Source organism: Pectinophora gossypiella, chromosome 19 (assembly GCF_024362695.1).
Source record: "Pectinophora gossypiella chromosome 19, ilPecGoss1.1, whole genome shotgun sequence".
NCBI classification, from domain to species: Eukaryota; Metazoa; Arthropoda; class Insecta; order Lepidoptera; family Gelechiidae; genus Pectinophora; species Pectinophora gossypiella.
The window spans coordinates 5792010-5805566 of NC_065422.1; the positions used below are offsets into that span (position 1 = coordinate 5792010).

At 40.1% G+C, this 13557-nt stretch overlaps 1 long non-coding RNA gene across 1 annotated transcript; it reads left to right on the top strand.

Annotated features, from left to right (window-relative positions):
• The first annotated feature begins 10460 nt into the window (after nt 1-10460).
• LOC126375607 (uncharacterized) lies at nt 10461-11762 on the top strand. Its single transcript, XR_007567618.1, has 3 exons — nt 10461-10889; nt 10961-11046; nt 11137-11762. It is a non-coding gene; the product is annotated as an uncharacterized LOC126375607 (long non-coding RNA).
• Nucleotides 11763-13557: the final 1795 nt, after the last annotated feature.

A 13557-nucleotide genomic window follows, 5' to 3' on the forward strand; every position in this document is an offset into this window, starting at 1 on the left:
AGATCTGGTAACCCCCGTTGCCTAGGTATTGTTGATTATATGGCGCTTAGCAATGGGGGTGTAAGTTAGGTTTTTTACATTATTCATTTTGTGATCTTTTACTCTTTATTATACGTTAATACTGAGTTGGTCATCTTTGATTTCGATCGCTAATAGCCGGTTAGTTAAATCCCCATAGTATTTCTCTAAAATGACTAGAAGTAGGCGGACTAAAAAGGCTTTACACGTGTACCTAATGTCCTCGTATTCGATTGACAAGTGAATCACGCCGCTTTATTCATGGACGTAGAGGCGATGAACTGATAACCTTCTAAAATATTAACAGGGCTTTATTTTCTGACGACCTGTCCGAAATATGTCTACTTAATTTAATAGGCTTCGTATATTGAGCTGCAAGTTGTCTTTGATTACTTGTGGCTGTGCGTCGCTGGTATTGAATGTGAATAAAAAACACATGCTTGAATATTTAGAATGGACTGTATTAATTAAAATGTACAAAAATGGAAAATGCAACACCCATCGCCATGATGGTCAAAGGGTAGAAGAAAGAATGGAATTCGGTGTTGCCATAATATAAAATAAATTTAGTGTGTACTACACAGTGGCTCTGCCCACCCCATTAGGGATTACGGGCTTGAGTTTATGTATGTATGTATGTATGTGTCGTATATTGAGCGTCTATGTTGGACTCGAAGCGAATAGCGTTCAGCTGCTTATCATGGCAAGAGAGAGGAGAAATTGACGTGTATTATTGAACGAGCTTGCGATCGTCCCGCACTTACCTCGTCATTTGAAAAGTCTGTTGATATAGAAATACACTGGCGGTTTTGACGTCAGGATGGCCGGTGTATGATACATACCATTTAGCGCTCAAAGCTTTTAAGTACAAATGTTCATAGCCCATTTACATAGTACATTTTAGCACATAAATGGTACAATCTTTATACATTTACAGGGTGTTAGTAACATCGTAACGAAAACTTTTAAAGATGGGCCAGGCTATGATATTGTCTTGACATCAAGAAAATTTTCCGTCACAAAAGTATGGAATTAAAAATAAATAAAAAAACACTAAAACAAACAAACAAACAAATTGGACAATTACCATAAAACAGAGAAAGGAAAACATAACTACTGAATAGTCGAATACAGGCACTTATCAGTGAAAACTGCCTGCCTGAGTTAATAATAATAAGAAATAATAATAATCAAATTTTCATGAAGTGTTATGTGTTCCTTTCTCTGTTTTATGGTAATTGTCCAATTTGTTTGTTTGTTTTAGTGTTTTTTTTATATATTTTTAATTCCATACTTTTGTGACGGAAAATTTCACTTGATATCAACTCAGAATTATAGCCCCAACCATCTTTAAAAATTTTCGTTACGATGTTACTAACACCCTGTATTTTATTAAGATATGTAGTACTACATAGGCGTCCCTGACGTTCACAACCCCTACCCACCCCCGTCACAAACAGAGAGCAGTTTATTCACAAGTTCCTACATTCTGGCAACATGTCGCTGGATTTTATCGCGATACTTTTCAATAATTTATATCTCTGACAACACATGCTACAATTCAGCACAAACCCCCGTACTAACTAAAGTTTCCTCACGTGTTGTGTTACGTGCTTACATACACATGCACATCACGCCTATTTCCCGTTGGGATAGGCAGAGACCACATAATTGCACTTACGATCCTGACACACCATTTTCGCTTCTTGTACTCTCATCAGCTAAGCTTGCCGGCTGACCAACGGTGCAGTGGAAGCGTACTGGATCCATAACCTGTTGAAATAAGTAAGGCAAGACTTGTTTATAACATCCTTTGATTACCCAAACTCCAAAAAAAAAACAAATAAAATAAATAAATAATTAAATTCAGCTTTAAATATAAACACTTAAATATTGCCACTTAATAAGACACGACGAATTTATTAAAAACATCAAAAAAGAAAGGAATGGGAAGACCAAGAAGAGCTTACATGGAACAGATTAAGGAAGTGAAAGAATTGGCCTTTTAGACAAGATTGGAGAAAGCTATACCGACAAAAGCGTAGCTCTTAAATTAGTGATGATAAACAATAATTCAAAACATAAAAACACTAATTGAATAACACACACTAAACATTAATTGAATACAATGGTATAGAGCCCGAAGTAAAAAAACCAAATACCCAAGGATTTGCAGAGCTGCAGTAGCTATTTTTTTCTATTGTAATTCTTCAGTTTGAACCCTTATAAAGCACGTCTTACCTTACCCACTGTCTAGCTGTATCTAATGCCGACATCATGTGCAGATAAGGATAATTACCTCCCTAGGGGCACAACAGATATACAAGCAGAGTAGCAAGTAGATTTATTATCAACGTGGTTTATTTATTGTTCCGCAGGGGTATAGTTTGACCGCCTTCTTTTGTTTTGTTCCTTCTATCATTCCCTAACGTTATGAAGGTTTGACAGGTCCAGTTTTTAACAGAAACAACTACCTAACTGACTTTCTAACCTGAAGGGAAACCCAAACTAATTACATTCGGATTCCGTTTTTTTTTTTGTATGTATGGAAGGGCCGTTAATTTTTTTCGAATGATCGCACCCAAAAGTATGATATGATAACATTCTTCATACTTTTGCGTTGAAATGGCCCTCGATGTGGCCATTAACGCCCCTGTGCTTACATTACGTATGATGCAACCCAAATCAAATGAGACAATTTTTACTTTTTTACAATCGTCAAAACAAAAATTTTACACGGAATCAGAATGAAAAGCTTATTTGTAACGTCATTAATAAATATGGTTAAATAGTCATAGGTCAAAAAGCAAAATAGGATTATTTTATGATCATTTTATAATTTATCTATGGCTGAATCACACCACGAATTGTTTACATAGTAGCCAAACTGTTAGTATCTATACTTTGCGTAAAGAGAGGGGGGTAAGGATCTTACCACGATAATGAGGGGTTTTTATTTGCCGCTCGTACAGATTAACATGCTGCCTATTTATCTCGGTTAAATTGCCAGGAAAATAGTCGAGTCTGTGTCTCCCGCTTTTTAAATCTGGTTCGAACATTTTATATGGGATAAGATGCCTATGCGAGAATGAAAAAGGTATGAAAATATGCAATCTTATATAGGCGATAGACGGCCTCGAGGCCGAGGAGCTCGGTGGCGCAGCGGTAAACGCGCACGGTCAGCGATTTTTGAAGTTAAGCAACTTTCGCAAAGGCCGGTCATAGGATTGGTGACCACAAAAAAAAAGAAGTTTTCATCTCGAGCACCTCCATGCTTGGAAAGGCACGTTAAGCCGTTGGTCCCGGCTGCATTAGCAGTCGTTAATAACCATCAATCCGCACTGGGCCCGCGTGATGGTTTAAGGCCCGATCTCCCTATCCATCCATAGGGAAGGCCCGTGCCCCAGCAGTGGGGACGATAATGGGCTGATGATGATGATGATCATGAGACGGCCTCTGTGGTCCAGTGGTTGACCGTTGGCCTCTTTTATATGGGATGAGAGAACATTTTTATATGCGAGAATAAAAAAGGAATAAAAATATGCAATCTTATATAGGCGATAAACGGCCTCTGTGGTGTAGTGGTTGACCGTTGGCCTCTTTTATATGGGATGAGAGAATTATTATTTATTCTTAGGATGAGAAAACATTTTTACATGCGAGAATGAAAAAGGAATGAAAATATGCAATCTTAATCTTATATAGGCGATAAACGGCCTCCGTGGTCCAGTTGTTGATCGTTGGCTCACGATCCGGAGGTCCCGGGTTGATCACCGAGAAAGTATACGATTGTTCGTGCTTCGGAGGACACGTTAAGTCGTTTCCGTTGGTCCTGGTTACTATTTACTGATATAAGTACGTAGTCGTTACATGAACCATGTCAGGGGCCTTTGGTGGCTCAATAGTAATCCAGACACCATGGTTGATGAGGTTGGTAATCCACATCACAACCCACACGATGTTAATCAAAACTCGCTCGACGTAGAGGGAAAATAAGGACACTCGCCGTAAAGAGATTTGCCGATCGAAAAGTCGCTGTCAACACTACAATTCGATAGATTCTGGAGTTGTGCAATCAGGGTCCTGTCCAGTGTATTGTCTACGTCAGTGGCAAGCATACAGTCGTGAACAAGGCTAGTTCATCCCGGTCACTTACGAGCCTGGCAGACGTAAGCCGATTACCTAGTCTGCGGCGAACTAAGTGAGCTTCCATTGCGCTATACAGACGGAATGGGGTGGTGTAAGTCAATTGTGAATAATAAAATAGTAATTATTACGAAAGCCCTTGGTCCCGGCTATTAGCCGTAAAAACATCTCCACCAACCCGCATTGGAGCAGCGTGACCCCCTCCGGTTGATAGAGGGGAGGCCTGTGCCCAGCAGTGGGACGTATATAGGCTGTTTATGTTGTGTTATGTATTATTACGAGAGACTGACACAACTCTCGCCTAGCGCTTGTTACGGGACGGACAGAAATACAATTGTATATAAAACTACTGTCGTTGTCAGTTTGTATTGAACTCCTAAGGCAAATTGTCTTCTGTTTGGTTGTGCTTCAGCTCATCCCATTAGGGATTACTATCCAAATTTTACAATGCAAATTTTTTTAGGGGTTGATTTCCGGTATGATAATGTCTACTCTGAACAGGCGTGCGTGTATGAAGCGATTGATGAATATGGAGGAAGCAAGTGTGTCAGGATCGAAGCAAATGTAATTCTATAGTCTCTGCTTACCCCTGTGGGAGTGAGTTTATGTATGTATGAAAAATGTCTACCTTTGGTTTCAAACTACCGCCATATGAAATTTCATCGAAATCGGTTCAGCGGTATAAGCGTAAAAAAAACTTACAGAGTTACAGTCATGAGCAATATAATATACCCACTTTAGAACTCTGTCGCACTAACATATTTGATATTTAGTGAGACTTACAGTTCAATTTGTCAAAAAAGTTAATGTGACATGGTACCAAAGTTTATAGGTACATATTGATGCTCGTGACCGTACATTCGTATTTATAATATTAGCGTGGATAACTATCGTTACTAGTATATAAATCACGTTTTCGTTCTAAGTCGAAAACACGCCATTCGATAGATACTTCATATTACCGCTAGGTTGAACAAAGTCCTCGGCGGATAATCCCCACAAAGATTTATTGTGTTGTCTCCCCAGTCCAGTCAGCGGTCCGGCCGTTTGGGGCATTTGTGGACACCCTAGTGCTGACTTAGCGAAAACGAACACCGATATTATTGAAGCCGAATTTGTTAATAACACAACGCGCATAATAAGCACATGACTATATAAATAGAAATAGAAATGTTTGGTAGAGAGGAATCAGAGAGCAATCAGAGAGACATTTGTCGCATGATGAACTAAGTACCCACGCTTCACCGAGCTTTCTGTTAGACCAACGTGATAGGTGCTGAGCCGTATCGCCGCCTATAACGGTCAAATGCGTTAGTGAAAATTTAAATTGAAAAAAAATCTGACTCGAACTTGACTTGAACCCGCAACTCTTGTCAAACCGGGACGAGCATGTTAACCACTACACCACCGCGTCCTCCTCCTGTTTCCTCAAGAGCTGCGAGTTCAAGTCCCGTCCGAGTCAGATTTTTTCCGATTAAAATTTTCTCTTTGTCAGTTTCCCTAAGCAAGAACAAGTTTTATTTAAACAACAAAAATCACTTTTAGATCTGTTTTTATTTAGTAATCAGAATTTCATAATTTATCTTTGAGCTAGACTACCCAATCATTTCTCCCGCGTCTTTTTTTTTCGCCTTTAGTGATGTGCCAATCAATAACTTCCAACCGTAACATTAGAGATGGGTATGGACAGCGTCACTTCCGGTGCGATGACAGCGCCGGAAGAGCCACGCAGCCGAGACCGCTTCCGTCCGCCATAACTGTCGCCATTCGTCACTTCCTGTTCAATGTCCGAGTTTTATACCAATGTCAAAAGTTGGAAGGAGTTTTACACAACACCTACAAATATTCCGGCCAAGTAGTTAATGCCTCTGATAGTCATGCGGCAAATCTATAATAAGTCACGTCAAAAAATAACCCTAAAAATAAATTCTATAGACATTTTTTTTCTATAAAGTGTATTAGACTCACAAAAAATAATCCATTCAACTACAATTGGAAAGACACACTAAATATTAATTACAATTCATAATAATAAGTTATTAAAGAGAGTACTTACTCTCTCTGTCTCTTCGTATTTACTTAATTATCTTTTTTCATGAAAGAAAAGGTTAAGTAATTATCTCGGACATTTACATATGGGTACGTTTGACTGCAAATCATGTGAAAACTTGTCAGTTTTTATCGGTATTTTTACTACAGCATTCTTATCTTCGAGATCAGAAATATCGCCGGTTTATTTAAAAGTGTTTGGTAATAACAAAAGTTCAGGACCTCCGCGATACAGGGTTTCCCTAGTGCGGGGTCCGCCAGTAATGTACTTATACATGTTTAAGTTTTTTGATAAATAAACATATTCTATTCTATTCTATTTCGTCTCTAAATATCATTTATTCTTTAGTTATACAAGCTTAAAATCGAAACAAGGTGTAAAATGTAGATACTTTTTCAAACAACACTTATTTTAAAAAATACACCATTAAAAAAATATAAAAAGATGGCAGCTATCAAAACTGCCGAAAAAACATTTCCCCTCATTGTGGTTCAGAATCGAATTTAAATTTTCCACTTTTGTCCACGGTACACCCTCCTTTTATTCGTTGTACAAAGGAAGCATTATTTTTTATCATTATTTCTTTTATTTTATTGTTCGTCACAATGGAGGGTACAGTCGGTTAGAAAAAAATATGAAATAAAAAAAAATGCCAAAAAAATGTGTTTTAAATGTCAAAAGTGGTGAAGGTAGATACTTAATAGAAAAAAAAATGTATATTGGTATCTATTTTCTATGGGATTTAATTTTCTTCAAAATGATTGAATATATATATATATATATTGAAAAAGTTGTCTCTATGCGGTAGATGATACTTAGGTAAACTTATATCCATCTAGGACTTCAATAATAATGTGGGCCCCAATGTGTTCAGTGTACGCAGGCTCTGCCCTCTCTGAAATAAAAGAAAAAAAAACCCTTTTTACAAAATATCTGCGAGTTTTCTCAGTAAGTAGTCCTAGGAGAGAGTCCTTGTGTTGGGACTCACTATTTTCCAAACGGTTAACTTAGGATTTACTTAGTAAATAAAACAAAATAAAAATGAGAGATAAGACAGAAAAATGCAAATGTGATTGTGTGAGTATAGCGTGTGTAGTGTGTGTAGTCTGTGTTTAGTGTGTGCGATGTGCATTTAATTTTGTGTGCGTAAAGCTTTACATATGTGTGTATGTATATGTGTGTATGCGCAGTATAAGAAGGTTACCTGTTATAATATATCTGTAATAAAAGACCTAAATAAATAGATGACGACCTCTGTGGTCCAGTGGTTGAGCTTTGGGCTCACGTTCCGGAGGTTCTGGATTCGATTCCCGGTGGGGACATATCACAAAAAATACTTTGTTGACCCTAGTTTGGTTAGGACATTATAGGCTGATCACCTGATTGTCCGAAAGTAAAATGATCCGTGCTTCGGAAGGCACATTAAGCTGTTGGTCCCGGTTACTATTTACTGATGTAAGTAAGTAGTCGTTACATGAGCCATGTCAGGGGCCTTTGGCGGCTCAATAGTAACCCTGACACCAGGGTTGATAAGGTTGGTACTCCACCTCACAACCCACACAAAAGTATTTAGTTTTCTTCATTTTTGTTTTCTTTCCGAGTGTACTGTAGAGTTGTAGACAAGTAAATTCCCGGAGTTGCGCTGTTATGTGCAGCTTTAGAATAATTGTGGTCGAATCTGTTGTGAACTCGTTGCCTTTGACGGCTCCCTGGCAGTGTGTTGTTTCGAACATTCTTCCATCTATAGGTAGACGGCTTGAGGTAAAGTTTTCCAACTCAAAAGTTGAAACAATATCTGATTTAATAACACCAATATACTGACGTATTTTACTCTGCCTCTGTGGTCTAGTGGTTACAGATTCGGTCGTGGATACCGACACACCCTTGACCGTTTTCATTAATTACTAATGATACTTAAACGACCTCCAGACTCTATTAATAGGTATAGTTTTTTTATACATTGTTTTAAGTTTACGCGGTATCTCATCAGTCATCCCGTGATCATGGCACTTGCAACAGTGTCGAAATATCGGGAGTCTCATATCCCCATTTAAACGCGGTAAGAACCCGTTATTATGTGCTTTAATTATAGTTTTTTTTGTCTTGACTTATTGTAGATTTGCCGCACCTGGCATTAACTACTTGGCCGGACAAATGGGGAGCGCTGAAGGCTCTCACCCGGTACAACGTTTAAGACAACAGGCCTGAGGGTGCCCAGTTGGGCGCGAACCTCGGCTCAGGGCGTCTGAGAGGAAAAATATTTGAAAGAATTAATCGCCCCTAGTGGGTTAATAGCGATAAGCGCTGATTGAGTGAAATCGTCGACCACGCCGGTGGGGTCGGTATCGGGGGCCATTTCAATATAGGTAGATTATGTTTTATAATAGCTTCAATGCGCAGTACCTGCGAGTGAGATTCGTCAAAGTACAGACGCCAGTGTTGTGACGTTCATTAACATAGTGATGTATCAGTCGAGATTAGGCTGGTCGATTCTTTTCTATATCAGTATGTGTATGCATGTATATATGTATGTTTGACTGCACATTTCACAGAAACTACAAATTATATTGCAATAATCCGTTTAATTTAGGAAATAGTGCACGTTTAATCAAAATCGGTATAGCAGTTTTAAAATTATGGTCATAATGGTGCTAATTCTTGTAAACACCATCTAACACCCAACACAAGTGAATTATTTATTTTACTTACTGGGAAGGATTATTTTATGTATTACAGTGTAATTAAGCAAATAAATGCCTTTTTCATGTTTCATTTTGTAACGCCGTTTCTAGATTTCTTTTGTTCTTAATCACGTTGAAAAAAAAATGTAAGTACCTATCTATAATTTTCGTCAAAAATTCACATGTTCCATTTCGTAAAGTGTACAAAAAGTCACGCGGTATACAAAAAAAAACTAAATACAAGGAATGCATGCAGAAAAACGATGCATTTGTGATTGGTTATTACGTAACTGATTACATGCGTTCATTAGAACTACTTGGTCGGAATACGAATTTGATTGAATCAGTTTCCGTGTAAAATCAATCAACATACGCGTTAACTGAATCATGCGATTCAGATAATCTCGCTCAGTCGTAAGATTCCCTTCTATAAAGTCTATGAAAGAAACAATAACATGGAAAACATACGTAAACTTACACCCGCACGCACGTAAACCCCTAATGGGGTGAGCAGAGCATGCACTCAGAACAGCTTCCAAACTTGTTTTTGTCCTAGAGTAGATAAAATAATGAATCGATAAAATCATTTCGACGCCCATATGTTATGTTATGTTAGTGGGCTCTGTTTTCTGCATTTAGACTCTAAGATGGCCTATTATGCGTGTAATTGTTGACTACGTAAGCCAATCTATCTCCTTCCAGAAGCTCAGAAGCCTCCTGGGGTTTTCACAGGCTTCGCAGAGCGACCCCATTCCTTTAAGGATTTTTACCCGTTGTGCTGACACTCCCGTGCATTCCAGGAACAGTCTTTCGACGCCCATACAATGTCACTTGACTTATTTTGACGGACAATCAGATGTTTCAGGCTGCAAAATCATTGTCAAACAAAGGACAGTATCACATAACGATTTCGACAATGTCCCCATCGGGAATCGAACCCAGATGTCATGATCGCGAGGCTACGCTCTAGCCACATTGTGCCACAATACATGTTGTATGTACCCCCTATGTGGTCACTCGGTACACTGTGGAATCAGTGGTATATTACACAATAGATGGTAAGCAACCCGCGTGATTACAAAATACACTGGACACAATACCACACCCCGGACACTTCACACAAAGACCTCGTTTTACACAGACACTACACATTGACTGACTGTACGCGACGGGCATACGGCGACCTGCGCGTCCAATACAACAACGCGTTCAGGGTCCTGATGGGGCTGCCGCGGCGTTGTAGTGCGTCGGGAATGTTCGCGGAAGCGCATATTGACGGCTTTGCAGCCATTATTAGAAAGCGATGCGCTTCCTTTCTAGCGAGGACGCGCGACAGCCCTGACGGCATCCTGAGGGCGTTGGTGGACCGGTGGGACTCGCCTTTTCTTAAGGTGTGGATAAGCCGCCATACCGCATAGAACCACTTCGTTTTTATTTATTGATTTTTAATTTTAAATTGTTTATTTTGTAATTTGAATTTGATTTTTACTGTTTTAATTGTTTGTGGTATTTTTTTTAATGTATTGTAACGAAGCATTTCGGACCAACGAGCCTTGTAGCGACATCTTGTGGTTTCTGGAGATATAATGTTGTTTCACAGAACACAGATGGCGCTGCAGGGTTATCGATGGGCCCGAATATTTTTGATTATTTTATTTTCTTCAAAATTTGGTATATTTAATTATCTGCAACATTTATTGAAATTATATTATATTTTATTTAGGTTTCGGATCAAACAAGTCGATCGATTATTGTCGTTGATTCGGCGAATTTATGGTTTGGTAGATTTTTTCTAGTTTGGCAACTTTGTTCGTGGTTCTTGTGTCAGACTGACAGCTGGCTGAGCTGAGAGACAGGTTATGGAAAGTGGGGACGTCGCGAGAGCGCCGGAGACTCCACTGCCGTAACAATAATGTGGGCAAATTAAAAGCCACGATTTATCGGCGACATCAAGAGCCGATGTCTCCATTTATATAAATAACTTAACTGAGATGGTAAGTCCTCGCAATTCTTCGTGCATATTTTTGCACCAACTTTGTGATAACCTCGAGGTCCTTGTTTTCAGCAACATCACTGAAATCCCATCGCCTAAGGTCCAGTGGGTGGGTTTAGGTTTCATCCGAGCGATGCCCAACTATCCCGGATGAACCTGTAAGTTATTTTCTTTGTTTTACACTCGTGAGTTGCATTGCCACGCTGTCAGCTGAACCACATGCTAATCATTGCCATTCCTTGTTGCAGATGGGGTTTTTGTTTTCTTTAAAGTTTTAACGTTTTAATTTTCTAACGTTTTGCAAGTTTAATGTAAGAAGAAGTTTATGATTGGATCAGATGATTTCAACAATGTTTTGTGAATGAAGATTCCTACTGTTTTCTTCTGCGTTGGCAAGTTATTTCAAGCTTCTTTACGGCGGAGCTTGCCTTGGTTGTTTGCACGTGGGAGCTTTTCTTTGTGCGGCGCGCATGTGGATGTGCCGCGCCTCTCCTTTTGTCAACACACCGGATAAGGCCCGGTGAAGGTCTGCGAGGTTGACCGGTGGACGTGCAGCCCGCCAGCTGCGTAACAGTTGGCCCGCTGCGCCGCCATCGTCCAGCACGCCCTGGCCTGAGCCGGCCTCAACTCATCACCTGTACGGTATTCCGGGACGCCTCAGGTAGGCCTGATAGTCGGAGGTCCTCGAGTAAGTGAGGTGCCTACAGGTGTACGGACAGTGTTTTAAATCTAGTGATATCCCATGGTTGTTACGGAGTGACAATTAACCTGACGGACCAAAGCGCGACCTGTCTCCCTCCATAGGGTTTTTGACCTACCTATGGTTAACTAAATAAATTTGTATATTCAAAATTATACATTGTACAAATTCAAAGGGAGTTTTCTTTGTCTCATGCTCACCGGTCTATAACATCTAGCTGTGCCCTTCAGGTAAACACCACTTTATAAATTTCTGAAACATATCTGTATTTTCATAACACCATTTTCTATTACACCTGCCTTGCATAGGTAGTCAAAAATCTAGTGTTTCAGTGGCGCCCAACGTGGGGCGACGATATAACGTTGTTTTTATATTTTACCCGCAGAATATTGATGGCCATGACCGCCCTATCGCTTATATCAGCAGATCCCTTAATAAAAACGAACGTAACTATAGTGCTACCGAAAGGGAGGCGTTAGCAGTTGTGTACGCGGTTGAGAAATTTGAACCATATTTGGGTAGTAGACCATTCACCGTCGTAACCGATCACGCTTCGCTTAGGTGGTTCATGAATTTGGAGAATCCTACGGGACGCTTAGCTCGTTGGGGTTGTAGGTTATCCCAATTTAATTTTACAATCGAGCATAGGAAAGGGAAGGATAATGTCGTCCCTGATGCCCTCTCACGATTGCTGCATGTGGATGCCATCGATGCTCCAAATGCAGGAACCGGTGATGAGTGGTATGATAAGGTTTATTCTGGTTGTACGTCTTATCCTAAAAATTATCCCAATTATCGCGTCGAAAATGGTACTCTTCTACGATACAGCAAGGGTAAGTATGCCCTGACTCAGGAGTTTGATTGGAAGGTTGTTGTGCCAAAGTCAAACCGTCTGCAGGTCATGTCCGAAAACCACGAACCACCGACCTCGGCACACCTCGGGGTGTTTAAAACGCACCGTAGGTTGTGTTTGAGGTATTTCTGGCCAGGAATGTACCGCGACGTGCTTGATTTTGTCAACAAATGCCGTATTTGTTCTGCTTATAAGCACAGGACCAAACTCACTCCTGGGATCATGGGTCAGCCTAAGCAGTGCTATAGGCCGTTTCAAGCTGTATCCGTAGATTTAGTAGGACCTCTTCCACGATCACGTTCGGGTTACATGCACCTTTTAGTAGTAACATGCTGTTTTTCAAAGTACACCATGTTATTTCCACTTCGTCGAGCGACTAGTGCTGCAGTAGCTAAAAACTTTGAGAATTATGTGCTTCTAGCTCACGGGATTCCTGAAACCGTAATTACCGACAATGGGGTTCAATTCACGGGATCAGAATTCAGTGGCCTTCTCAAGAAGTACAATATTCCACGAGTTCACTACGGGCCTAGGTACACGCCACAGATTAACATGGTGGAAAGGTATAACAAAACAGTCATGACAGCTGTTTCGTCTTATGTAGCTGACGATCATAGGACATGGGATCTCCATTTATTTAAGGTGCAGTTTGCAATGAATAGTGCAGTGAACGAAACCACTGGTTTCAGTCCTTTCTTTTTAGTCCATGGCCGGGAACCAATTATTAACGGTTCCTTTTATAAAAACGACGATAGGGAATACGAGGTCTCTATGCCAAGGGACGAGTATGCGGGTGAATTTGGGGTCCTTCGGGATATTTTTCAAAAGGTTCGGGTTAATATCGAGAAGGCTCACGCGACGAACGCAAAGTACTACAACCTGCGACGCCGTAACGTCAATACTTTGCGCGAAGGGCAAGTAGTGTGGCGAAAAACGTACGTACAGAGTGACGCCGCTAATTTTAAAGCCTCGAAACTTGCCCCAAAATATGAGCAGTGCGTAATTAAAAAGGTTTTATCGCCCTTGGTGTACGATTTGGTTTCATTTGGTGGCAAGAACTTAGGTTCTTGGCATATAAAAGATTTAAAAATTTAATTTCCAAATTGCCCTGTGTTC